At 28.9% G+C, this 13016-nt stretch overlaps 1 protein-coding gene across 2 annotated transcripts in view; it reads right to left on the bottom strand.

Moving 5' to 3' along the window:
• The window catches only part of LOC108557578 (SH3 and multiple ankyrin repeat domains protein 3), a 90101-nt gene that overhangs the window by 40098 nt on the left and 36987 nt on the right, over positions 1-13016 (bottom strand). Inside the window, exon 1 of one of the 2 annotated variants that reach the window (XM_017914160.1) lies at positions 2379-2916. The exons of the other annotated variant lie outside the window; for it this stretch is intronic. The gene's annotated coding sequence lies outside the window, so the exon portion shown is untranslated. Of the gene's footprint in view, positions 1-2378; positions 2917-13016 lie in introns of those variants that run through there. 2 annotated transcript variants of the gene reach the window in all.

Raw genomic sequence — 13016 nt, 5'->3', positions numbered from 1 at the left:
GCTTAGGAGTGCATAAGTTCATTAATAAGTCAAGCGTGCTTTCATCTTACTTGTAGAAGGAGAGATTATCCAAGGAGAATGGAGACGGATTCAGAAAAGAGCGCCGAACACCCATATACACAAGATGCTTGTAAATTAATCCCCTCGTGAAAATAAACGAAGAGGCATCATATTTCTTGCATATTGGTTTTATTAACATCATAATCAATATTCTGGTTTTATTATTATTAATTTTTGAAAAACTTGAAATTAAGTTTATCTTAAGATCTCTTCCAAGAAGTAAACCTCGGTATTAAGACAAGAGCTTCGTTTGGCGCGATGCCAAAGGCATGTTTAATCTACAAGATAATGCAGTTTATGAACAATTTATTAAATTATAATTATATTATACTTAGATATTCTTAATAATATAATCATAGTATTTAAACATGTTATATTTATACTAAAAAAAGTTTAAATTAAGATTAACTGAAAGCAAAATTGAGTTCAATAACGATGTCTATACTTAGGTCAATAACTTATTGGATTGTCGTTGAGTAACATCGTAGCATCGTTATTATTAAAGTAATAATATCTCAACCGCATTTATTATGAAAACTGCAGAAGAACTGACGTGGAACGTTCTTCTTTCTGCGCTATTATCCAAAGTAGACATGAAATTCTAGTTAAATGGTGTGTTAGAAAATGCGGACAAGATTTGAGCCGTATCTCAAGACATTTAAATCCGGGATTTATGTCCGTGCTATTACATAAACTCGACGCCCATCGCAGCTACCAATATAGACGTTTATTGAATACCCGGCATCGTTTACTATAATTGATATACATCAAGAGATGGCCGAAGCAAAACAACAACAACAGTAGTAGTTGTGTAAATATTTGCTATTATATTTTAAAAATTAACATATTTTACAAATTACGTAAAATACAAATGTAAACAGATTGGTTAATAGAAGACGATTAAATTGAGAATACGATTTCTTGGAAGCGCATTACTATTATAACTTCAATAACATAATAGCTAATATGTATACGTGATCGAGACAAATCACTTAGGTATTTGTAATTATCTTTGATGTCGGATGCGATAATTGTATACGGGAAATTCCAATTTCTTAACAATATTTCGAACAATATTTACGACGTTACAGGTTTTTTTCAGTATAATAATTGGGATAATCAAATCAATAATCTTCTATTTTTATATTAACTAAAAAAATAATTATCAATCATTAAATTTTACTGAAATTATTCAATAAAATTACATTTTTTTTATATAATTTTAATTAACAGTGAATACTTGTAAAATTGAATCAATTTTAAACTCAATTAAAAAAAAATCTGAAACTGTTCTATATATTTAAATAACTTTGACATCTAAATATTATCTGTGAGTTCATCGTATTCTTGTATGTAAATGATACTTTAAAAATCGAAATTCGAATAGTAATTAATAGGTGTTTCGACCATAATAAATTTAAACTAATTTATGTTGTAGTGCACTTAATCATGTCGGCATTTTCTAAACTATTTTCGTAATAAACAGGATTGGGCTTAATGGAATACACATTATACATGCGTTTAAATTCAAGAATTTCGGAATAAGAAAGATACCAAAGGCAAGTTTTGAGATGCATTTATATATTGGGACATCTTAAAGAAATTAAAGCGGGAAAATTTGATCTATAATTACATTTATAATAAATAATTAGATAAATATATTTAAAATTTAAATACTTGTAATATCAAATAAAAAAGTATTATTAGTGATTCTATTTGTATACACATACTAAAACACTTTTTGCTATATTTAGCATATATGTAAAAGTATTGGATGAGAATGAATATTTACGTCTATATATAATTGAGTATATTCAAACAAATTTTATATATATAATGTATTCGTATTTAAATTAAATTTGATGCACAATTTAAACAATCTTAATGAATTTATAAGCATTGGTATTTAGTTCTTAAAACAAATATATTTATTTGCAAATGTGACGTAAGAAATCTTAGCTTATTAATGAAACATTCCATATATTCAATATATGCATAAATTTAAAAACAAGTTTTTTGTTGTCATTTAAAAGATTAGTGAAGTATTTGAGCCAACATTACTTTCAAATAAACCAATTTAAATTTAATTGACATATATGATTTACTAGAAATAATTCAATTATTATGTATGTAATAAAATGGTTTACGTCCTTAAGAAAGGAGTTGCTAATAGTAATGGGAATAATGGATATATTCAAATTACAGTATGAAATGTTGTTATTGAAGACTGGGTTATTATATATAATATGTTTATAATATTTGTTATATAGGTAACACTACACTTGTAGGAAATAAATGTGTGGAGTTCGCAGACTTACTTGAAGCACAAGTGTTAATCCTTTAAATGGAGAAGAAGCCACAACGACTGATGATGATAGATATTTGTGTAATAATCCGATAAGAGATTGAAGAAACTGCACACACAAAATTCGCAAAACCAGGAGCAACACAGATATTAAACGTATCACTAGAACGGGGATTCCCCGTTATCAGAAAATTTATTTGTAAGCAACGAAGTTTTGTAGCTGGGAGCGCGCGCGCGATTCGTACGCACCGGCAGCGGCCGCGATGGAACTGTTACATGAACAAATGTTGAGGGAAAAAGAACCGAAAGAAAGAAGTTAAAGTGCGCGCCCACAAGAGCAGTGGAACCAGAGCATGTGCGACTGGTAGAACCTCGCTCTCTTCTGATTCCGACTGTGCTTGAGTCGCGTCGTGCGGTGTGCTCCACCCTCGAACCTCACGACGATCATCGGATCCGTGGTTTCCCTGACTCTTCGCGCTCTTCACCGACGACTATGATGACGACGAAGACGACGACAACCATCACCACCAAACTCTCCTAACAGTCTCACGTTAGAAACAACATAGAGAAAGAGAAAGAGGCCAGAACCATAGAATGAGAGAGTCTGAGAGCACGCTGGTACCGTTACCTCCTCACGAAATGACCACCGTCGAATCGATCGATCTCTATACTTACACACAGCCGAACACTATATTTTTATTGCTATCCGCTGGTTTCGTTCTCTCATCTCTCTTTCTCTCATCTTGCTCCTTTTTCCCGCTGTCGTTGTTCTCCGCTTGCCGTTGTTGCTGGCTTTCGACTCTTTTTTTGTTTGTGCTTTTGTTCGATCTGCAATGCTTTGTTGTTCGCAAGCTATTTGCTATTTGCCATTTGCGCACGTGTTTCAAGATCGCATGCCAAATCTGATTACTATTTCAAGCCAGGATCTTGCGGCTTTGGCTTCCCAATCAATAACTCCGATGGCACGACTTGTTTCTTATTCAAATTGCCCGGCGATTAATCAAATTTCTACTCGCTCTGGATCGCGGATTATGGAATCACAGCATCTACAATCTTTTGCTTTTGGCTACCTCGAATAAGCACGTCTAGAGAATTTGTTACGTTTATAGAAAAGTTCAATGTTGCATTCTATGAATTCAAGAACACCTTAATATAGATTGCATATCACAAGAGTAAAGAGTATACTTCACAATTGATTTAACCTAGAATTCTAGAAATAAACTATATCATGAAAGGTGTAGTACTTTAATATTAACTTAATGTAAGTTGTATATCACTAGAGTAGACCTGATATTATCATCATATATTAAATTTGATAAAAACATACTTCTAATTAATTATAACATAGAAGTTTTCACTCCATTTGTTTCACTCCAAATGTTTGTTTTATAGGATATAACTAGTTCGAATGTTTCCTGCTTTCTCAACTCATTTTACTATTAATAATTAATTCACTTTTGAAAATCTACATAGTGAATGAATATATTGAAAATAATATGTTTAACGCATTATTAATTGTCGAGTTTTCTTATTTTCTCTTCACCGGTTACAATCCTCCAATATATAAAATAGTTCCTTCTCAATTGGCTCAATGGCGTTATTAATTATTGGAAAGGCCTGCTGATATTTCCATAGTTCAATGTTTCAAACATTCCTTACTAATAAAACGCTTGTGTTCGTAGCAAAGTGTTGAATTCATGCTGAGAGGTTGAATGCATTAAAAAAGCTTAATAAGTTTTCAATAATGATCTACCCTTTACTCTATCATAAAGAAAACACAATAATCTACTACTACTTTCTGCAATTCTTTGAAATAATTTCATATTTTCAATAATAATGTTATTAAAATTTAAAAAAAAAAATTGGAAACGCAGAACAAAATCAGTTTTTTTAAATTTTATGTAATTATTAAATTTCATACAATTTTTGTACTATTGTATAAAAAAATAAATATGTAAAATGATAAATTTGATTTGACTGATGTATGGAGATTAGTTTTGTGATTCGGTGTTGGAGTACCAACGAAATCTGTTCACGATCAATGGGGAAGGTTCGTTGATCTTTCGAGATGGATGTTCAAAGAGTGCTCAAATTATTGAACTCTGAAGAAGGAATTACCTTCGGATGTCCCAATAGATTCAAACCGTATTCATAAATGAAATTCTAGCAATGCATCGTAATAAGTACCTATATTCTGAATGATACATTCACGTTGTGCAACGAATAACTGTCTTTCATTGTATTAAGCTTTTAAATCAGTAATTTACTTATCGAATATAATAATAAGTATGTATTAAAAAATATATATTTGTTCGCATGAAAAATATAATTTAGTAAGTTATTAGTATTTAAATAATTATTGTTAATTATAACAATTAAATATTCATTAATAAACAATAAATAAATCATATTTATTTAATTAAATAACAATTGACCATAGTTAAATATTTTATCGCTAAAAATACATTAATTAGATGTGTTTGAATTATATAACTTTTTACAATTTTACATATTTATCTATCAAACAATGCAGTTTTTTTTAAAGAATTAAAGTGACTTATGCACTGATTAACAATTTATTAGTCATAATAGTATGATACTATAACAATGTAAAAATCATAAAGCAAACAGAAGCGATATTTTTGTATTCATATCTGAAACGAAATAGTTTAGCTATGAAATCATACTGATGTATGATTTTTTTTTGTATTTATTAAGTTTAATATTAGTCAGTGCCAGGAAATAAATAATAAAATTATTGTTACTTATATAACATATTTTTTTTGTGAGGATATTTATGGGTTTAATATTATATATTTTGCTTACGAAAATATTTTCTGACGTTCTTTTTATGAATATTCAAATTAAGAATTGTTAGGTAGGTAAGACCCGACCTCTTAGCCAACCGAGATTTCGGGATGAAATTGGCAATTTCATGCGCCTTCGTGTAATGCGACCCGGTCTTCCTCGCCGGATAAAGGAAGGATCATCTATGATAATAAAGTTGCAAAGAATGTGATTCGTGCTTTAAATTTACATATTTCAATTTATGAGATAATCTGAAAAATATAAGAAAAAAAAAATAGGTTGAAAGATTTAGGTCAATAGCCTTTGGTCTAAATTAGCTCTAATAAAAATGTAGCAATACATTTACTAATTTATTTACTTTTACAATTTTTGTTATAAACTAATTTGTTTGATTGATTATCAATATATAACATTCTCCTATTTTTTAGTTAATTCTAAGAAAATTATACCTTTTGTGTATCTACAGAAAAATTAAGAAATTTTCGATCTAATTCAATTATATTCAAAAATAAAGTAACTATTTTATAAAGTTTTAAAAAGGACGTAAAACCTGCGGTCATTGGAACGTTGTAATTTTTCACCTACTTTATATTTCACACATTTTTTGTTCTGTTTACTTTTGTAATTTTATGATTATATATGAATAACATAAAAAAAATCTAAATACACGCAAGTAGATAATACGAGAGATCACAATACGCTACCTAAGACATGAAGCAGATATCTTAGATCAACATTTGCTATAGCAAATTGAAGAAAATGAATGAAGAACTTCCCGCGATAACGGCTCGAAGGATACCAACGGGATTCGGTTTGAGAAATAATCAAATAATGCATTTCTTATGATATTTATCACCACCAAGAAAATGAAAAATAAATATATAAGTTTAATTCTTAAAGGATACGGCATTAATTCAATAAGTTTATTTTAATAATAAATATTCATTACATTTATAAATATTCAGTATGTTTTCAAATGCTTACATTTATGAAAGACTTAATCCTTATAATTGCTTTTATAACACATATTTAATAACGTTTTACTAGAGAATTCAGTTTGAATTAACTATACAGTGAAACCTCGCTTAACGATCACCTCGCTTAACGATCACCTCGCTTAACGATCACCTCGCATAACGAGCATTTCGCTTAACGAATTGTAAGAAAAATATCTCGCTTAACGAGTGACGATGAGAAGAGAAGTCCCGGATTGCGCGCCTCCTCCATCATTTTTAAAACTTGTGTACACAAATGTGTATTTTTTTAATATGTTTCACTATACGAGTATTTCACTATACGAGTTAAAATCCGGAAATTTTGGAATGGATTAAAGTCGTTAAGCGAGGTTCCACTGAATTATATTAGGTTGATTAATAATTTAATTCTCAAATCAATAACTTTGATAATGAATAATTATTATTAATCAATGATTATACATGTTCTTGTCTACCTGCGATAATTATATAATATAAACAGTAACGATTGTACGATTATATAGTCTACATAAAAACATGTCATTTAATCCTGCTAAATTAATGAATGACTTGCGTTTTACAGAAAACACCGGGAGGTAGCTTTCAAAATATCCACGTCCGAAATACACGTTATCTACGATCTAAATAGTAACAAATTGTTTCGAAGGAAATAACTGTTAACACGACGTGATCTCCACGTAAAAGAAAGAAACTGGAAACACAGGAACCAAGATAGATCTGGCCCGGATAGCTAAGAACTCCTCCTTGTTATTCTCTTTCTGCTTATATGTGCAAATGTTGCGTATTTCGAGTAGCGATTTAGCGTAATTTAACTAAACTCCATTTATTACATTCAAATTACGTAATTACTCGTAGACCGGCAACATGGGAACACGGCTCGCTAATGATCCGGAAGCTCCGCAGGAAAATGAGCGGCCGCGAAAGGAGAAGAAGTATACCATCCTGCGGAGACTGCACTCTTCGCTTCCATATTTATGCATCGGGATGAATACATTGCATTTTAAATAGTTTCTCATCCTTTTCCACGCACTCGAATGTTCGTTTTCTCGGCTCCAAATTAATATCAATTAGATTAAGGATTGCTCATTCGAGCTGCTGCGTTTGCGATAAAGTGGATCTTATGTTGCACAATTCTGTTCCACTTCAATTTACAGTTTCCTACCGCAAATAATGATATACACATACACTCAAGATTTATGAAATACTTATGCATTTTTTTTATTAAAAGCTGAATGAAGACATTTTAACTGTATTTTCAACACTTTATTCGGATTAACGAAATATATAATTTATTTTTTTTTGTAACTTAATAATTCATGTTTCTAATTGTTCCACAATTAAATGGAAATCGCATAATGTAATGTTTGAAACCGGAGACTTGATTGTATAGAATTAAAAAGTACTCTTTTTTTTTATTATTTTTGCAAAGCAATCTCTCTACAAACACAAAAAAAAAGAAAAAGCAGATAACAAACTCTAGTTCTGGATTAATTAATGAAAAAATAAAAATGTATATTAGAGATTGATCCAGCGACCAAACTCCATAGAATGCTTATAAAAGAAAAACTCACGAACAAATACATGCAAATAAGTCTGATTGTCAATTTAGACATTATTAATACTAACTTAAAAGCGATTAGGTAGGTCCTATGGTTTAAATCGTTTCAATCTTTGTTGATGAGATTGAGTGTGTAAGCTCAGTGGCAAGTTGGTGATCATTATGATTACTGATTATTTATGTACAAAAAATAATGTTGTGTAATATTTATTTTGTTCAGATAAAAATTAATTGGTTATGACATTTTTAAACCATACCTATGATCAGTAGATCTTTGCTGTAATTAAATTTGTTTTATTTTTCTTATTATGTTATTTTGTTAAGTTTGTATTAATATTTTAATGCATGAGAATTTTATTCAAATTAAGAAGTTAATAGAATACTAAACATCTTAAGAATTATTGGATAACTATTATAAATTACATAATACATTTTGGAGATTTTTCATATTTCAGGTAATTCATTATAGTAAATTATAGATATTAACTATAATTATATTAGATTAGTCAATAATGAGTGTAATTGATCTCTTCATGTTCTTGGTATATATATATTTTCCTATTTCAAAGTCATCTTCATTGAGATTTATCCATTAAGTCGTGATAAAACAAAGGTTACATTACATAGAAGACGCGTGCTCTTCACCTATTGACTTATTTAGTGTAATAATTGCCATATTAACGTCTTTATTTACCATTCCATTACTGATGTATATTTAAACATAATTTGTATTAATTTAATTCTAACAAGTTACTTAAATTTGCAGAAAATCCATAATTGCATAATAATTTGTTATAGGTTTTCTTTATTTTGTTTGTTAAGTTTTGTTTTAATTTTTTTTTATTAATTTATCTGTTATAAAATTTACAGTTGTTATGAGACTAGTGAGAGTTTTTGCTCTTTAAGCAGAGGTAAACAAATTGTTTTTCATTTATGCATGTTTTACTTCATGAAACTTAAGTAATCGTTTAGATTCTAGATTTTAGTTCTATTTTTCTAGAATCTATTTAAACATCAATTATTAGTAAAAGCATATTTGGAAAAAACATTTCCAACTAAGAAATAATTCGTAGGCATTAGAGAATTATCTGATATATGTACTCATTGTAAATTTATTTTATTTTGTTTTCTTTGTATTCTTTTGGTCAATAAACTTGATTATTATTATTATATTTATGATGATTCATGACGTAAAAAGGTGACAAAACAGATCTTTTTTTTTCTGATGTTCTGTACTATTCTGTTTTGTCATATAACCACAATAACTATATGAAACGTAATGAAATGTAAACTTTTGTAATACACTAAAAACATTTTCTTGTATCCACACAGACTCTGTTATTTTCCGTAATATCCTTTTAAATTGCAGTAAGTCGAAAAGGCACGTAACAGAATTAATGTTGCTTTTAATAATTGGTTTACAGTTAGCAACAGCAACAACTAGTGGCGACGATTTTCACATGTTTATTTGTATTGCTTTTGTTTTCGTTCCATCTCTCTTTCGGACTGCAACCAACGGTGGTCTGTATGTTTTACAGCCTACAAAATCACGGCGTGTCTCGGTTTGCAGGAACAATTAATAATTACGATACACCATAAATCTTTTGCAGATGTGATTTCGGATCGTAGACCCATTAGCGGTCTCCTTGGACTTGCTCGATTAAATCTTAACTGTGAATGCGCGCGCTCACTGCTCCGTTCCTCCGACCCAATAATTGTGTCATGACTATTACTTACTATGTTAATACAGGTATTCCCAGACTTACGAACTAGTTCCGTTCCAAAGGGTTGTTCGTAAGTCGAATTTGTTCGTAAGTCGGGGGAATTTTAGAAACCACACTTTATCATGGTTCTTACTTTTATATATATGTTAAATTCCGTATTACTGACTGCATAAATTTGAAAAAATAGATTAAAATAAACAAAATACTTGGTAACAAATATTTTCAATGTAGACATCACAATTAATTAATAAAGAACGACAAAACAAACAAAACAGAGAACATTAACATTTTGACAGTTAACTTTTTTATCACTATATATTTCCTTGTAACAACTTTATGTTTATTAACTTGACTTTATTATTTAAACCTTGCGATATCGTCATGCAATTAATCCATAAGAGCTATAGATTTGCAGCTCCTAAAGTATATTCTTAAACTTTTTATTTGCAGAAAGGAACTGACTAACAATTCTGTTAAATACCATCAATCTTTATGGACTTTATTGCAGCTCCGCCACTACTAAATTATAACGATAAAATTGATAATCTTGACTTTAAATAAAAATGTTTTATGGTGATTAGTTAGTTGAGCTTTATATCTTTTCCTTAAATGCCATTTGCTCTGATATTTCTATATGCGTTTCAAATTAATCCTTGGCTATAAATAAACATTAATAATTATAATTGTTCCAGTTTACTTATATCCATTGAAAAAAAACATTGTAATATCATTTTAATTGTCTATTGAAGGTTGAAGTAAATACTTCATATTTAATGAATCATAAAAGAAATGCGTTTTATACAAAAAAAGAAAATTAATTGCAATAAATATTTATTTTCTATTTAATTTAATATTGTCAAAAAAAAGTACAGATTTTCGAATCGAATTTTCATTTGAATTATTAAACAATTATTATATTAAATAAGTAAAAATATTGATAAATAATAAATATTAAAGGAGTTTATGTTTACTTGAAGTATTTAAGCCTCCCATCCTGATCCAACATGATCTTATTTTTGTAAGATATCCTTAGATTACATTAATCTTAAACAGGAAATATGTAAAAATGTAATCTCAAGTATGACTTACATAATCTATATTAATTAATCACATTATGTATTATATTAATAGATTCGATTTTCGAAAGTATCAATTAATTAGATATTTCAATATACAGTGGAACCTCGTATAAAGAGAATTTTGCTTAACGAGCAAAATTAATTATTGAAAAATGACTCGCTTAACGAACGATGTTTCGGATAACGAGTGACGATGAGATCATTTTAAAACTTGTGTACACATATTATGTGCACTTTTTAATATGTTTCACTATTCCAGTAAAACTCCGGAATGTATAAGATTGTATACATTCAGTTTCAAATTTATAAGCGTATATTCATATTATGAACTGATTATTTATAGATTTTTACTACCGTATAAAGTATTTTTGAAATATAAATGACTATAACAAAATAAAAACATTTTATTTTTGTTGATTTTAGAATTGTATGATATTTTCTACTTTCATTGTATTATGTTTGTGGCAATTAACAAATCGATATTCTATTCGAAGGGCTATTTCCATATTGTAACATATAAAATCACAATAAAGATGTGTATCTCATTGTTCGTTGCACAAAATGTTGACATTCAATAAAATCACTATGGTAACAACGATGGAAAATTTGAGTTCAGTGAAGCGGAAAATGGGGTGGTATGTGCATGTGTTCCGTGAAAGGGAGTTTCGTTTTACTGTAACAAACATTTCCAGAAAATCACCGAATCGATGTGGCTTAGTGAAAAGAAAAACAATGCAAAGAAAACAATTCCTGGTTTTATTATTCATTTTATATAATTATTACTTTTTCATATGTTGATAGGTTTTAAGTAAATTATAATTTATGTTCAAATCAAAGTATTATTTATATTTGAACTGAATTTGTTAAATTTATATACAATATTTTTAACCAGTTTATTTGATATCAGCAATACTTTGCAGAGTGTGGTTTCGATTAGTCCGGATTCACTAAATTTTATCAAAGTAATTTGTGTACAAAATTATTTATACTTAAATAATCGTTTTTTTTTTCTTCCTTTTCATAATCAACTCTCTTATTGTGCGGTTTTCTTTTGTAAACTTATTTCTTGATTAGTTCGGTTTCAAACTGTCCGGGATATTTTATAGTTATATCTATGGTAATCGTGTACTTAATTTGTACAAAATACTCTTTCTAGCCAGCTTTTCCTGAATAATATTTTCAATTTTTTGTAACATTTAAATAGACAAATTGTTAATTTTCATTAAAGAAATAGATTTGATGTTGAAAAAAAAAACCGGTTTTCGAATCTCAATTTTTATACAAATCCAGTTTAAACCGGTTTTCGAATTTTCACAAGAAAAATATATGAAAGGGTTTTATACAACTTATTCTCTATTGCTCACATGAATCTATGCACATATAAAATTTATAGAAATAGAAAAATCTTCCCCTTGCTAGAAAAAGGGTTTAATTGTCTTTAGAGAATTGAATAATTAATCAAATTAACCCTCTAAATTCATATCTTCAGGGTCTTGAAGATATTTATGAATTGATTTTTTCAAAGCAAGTTATGATTTGTTTGAAGACTTCGCTTTTTCATCATCGCAGTCATCTTTTATTTAATAATTTGGACGCAGTCTTGATAAAATTTGTCCAAAAAAGTAATGACGCTAGTGAAAGAAATAAGCTAGACGTGTTTGTCTGAACGTTCTGTGAATTTTGTAAATTAACTAAGAACCTTACTAAACTAAAAATTACAACTAATTTCAGTTTTCATTTGTTTCAATTCAAGTAAAACAGTCGATTTTGTGTCAACTTTTTTATGTTTTTAATTAAATAATTAAAATAATTCATATTTTTTTTGAAATCTATGCTCAAAAAACTAAAAAATCGGTTGGAATTAACCGCTATTCGAATTACATAAATTTCCTTTAAAACCGACAAACCCTAATGTGAATTAACATAAATGAAAGATGTCAAGAAAAGAATTTTAATGAAACAAACGAAACAGCAAAAACATAACAATGGAAACAATCGACTGAAAACACGTAGCGCGGAGGAAATTGAAAACTGGATGCAAAATTGAAAAGTAACGAAGTAGAAAAAACAAAAATATCAACAGGTTGACATGCCATCAACAGCGAGCTAAAAAAAAAATCACCGCATATCCCAGTTGTCACTTTTGATTATTCGCGATTTTGAATGATTGTCTCCCGTACACATTTTCATATATAGCAACAGCAACAAAGCACGCAAGTTTGTTCATCAGTTAAATTGGAATGATATTCGCTGAAATGAAAAAAAAACAACAAACAAATTCTCATAATTTCTTTTGCATCGAATGAGTCACGAACTTGCTTGTTTGTTTCGTACAATCACATACACAGCAACAACAAATTATTTATTGTTTACATGATGCAACCTTGGGGAAATTAAAAGTCGCTCTTGTCATTTCGGATTGAATCTACTTAACCTACCTATGTTTTGTTTATCGAAGTCCCATGCATACCAAATCGTTTAATCCAT

Source organism: Nicrophorus vespilloides, unplaced genomic scaffold (genome assembly GCF_001412225.1).
Source record: "Nicrophorus vespilloides isolate i.1.1-1 unplaced genomic scaffold, Nicve_v1.0, whole genome shotgun sequence".
NCBI lineage: Eukaryota > Metazoa > Arthropoda > Insecta > Coleoptera > Silphidae > Nicrophorus > Nicrophorus vespilloides.
This window is presented reverse-complemented; position numbering and strand designations above follow the sequence as displayed.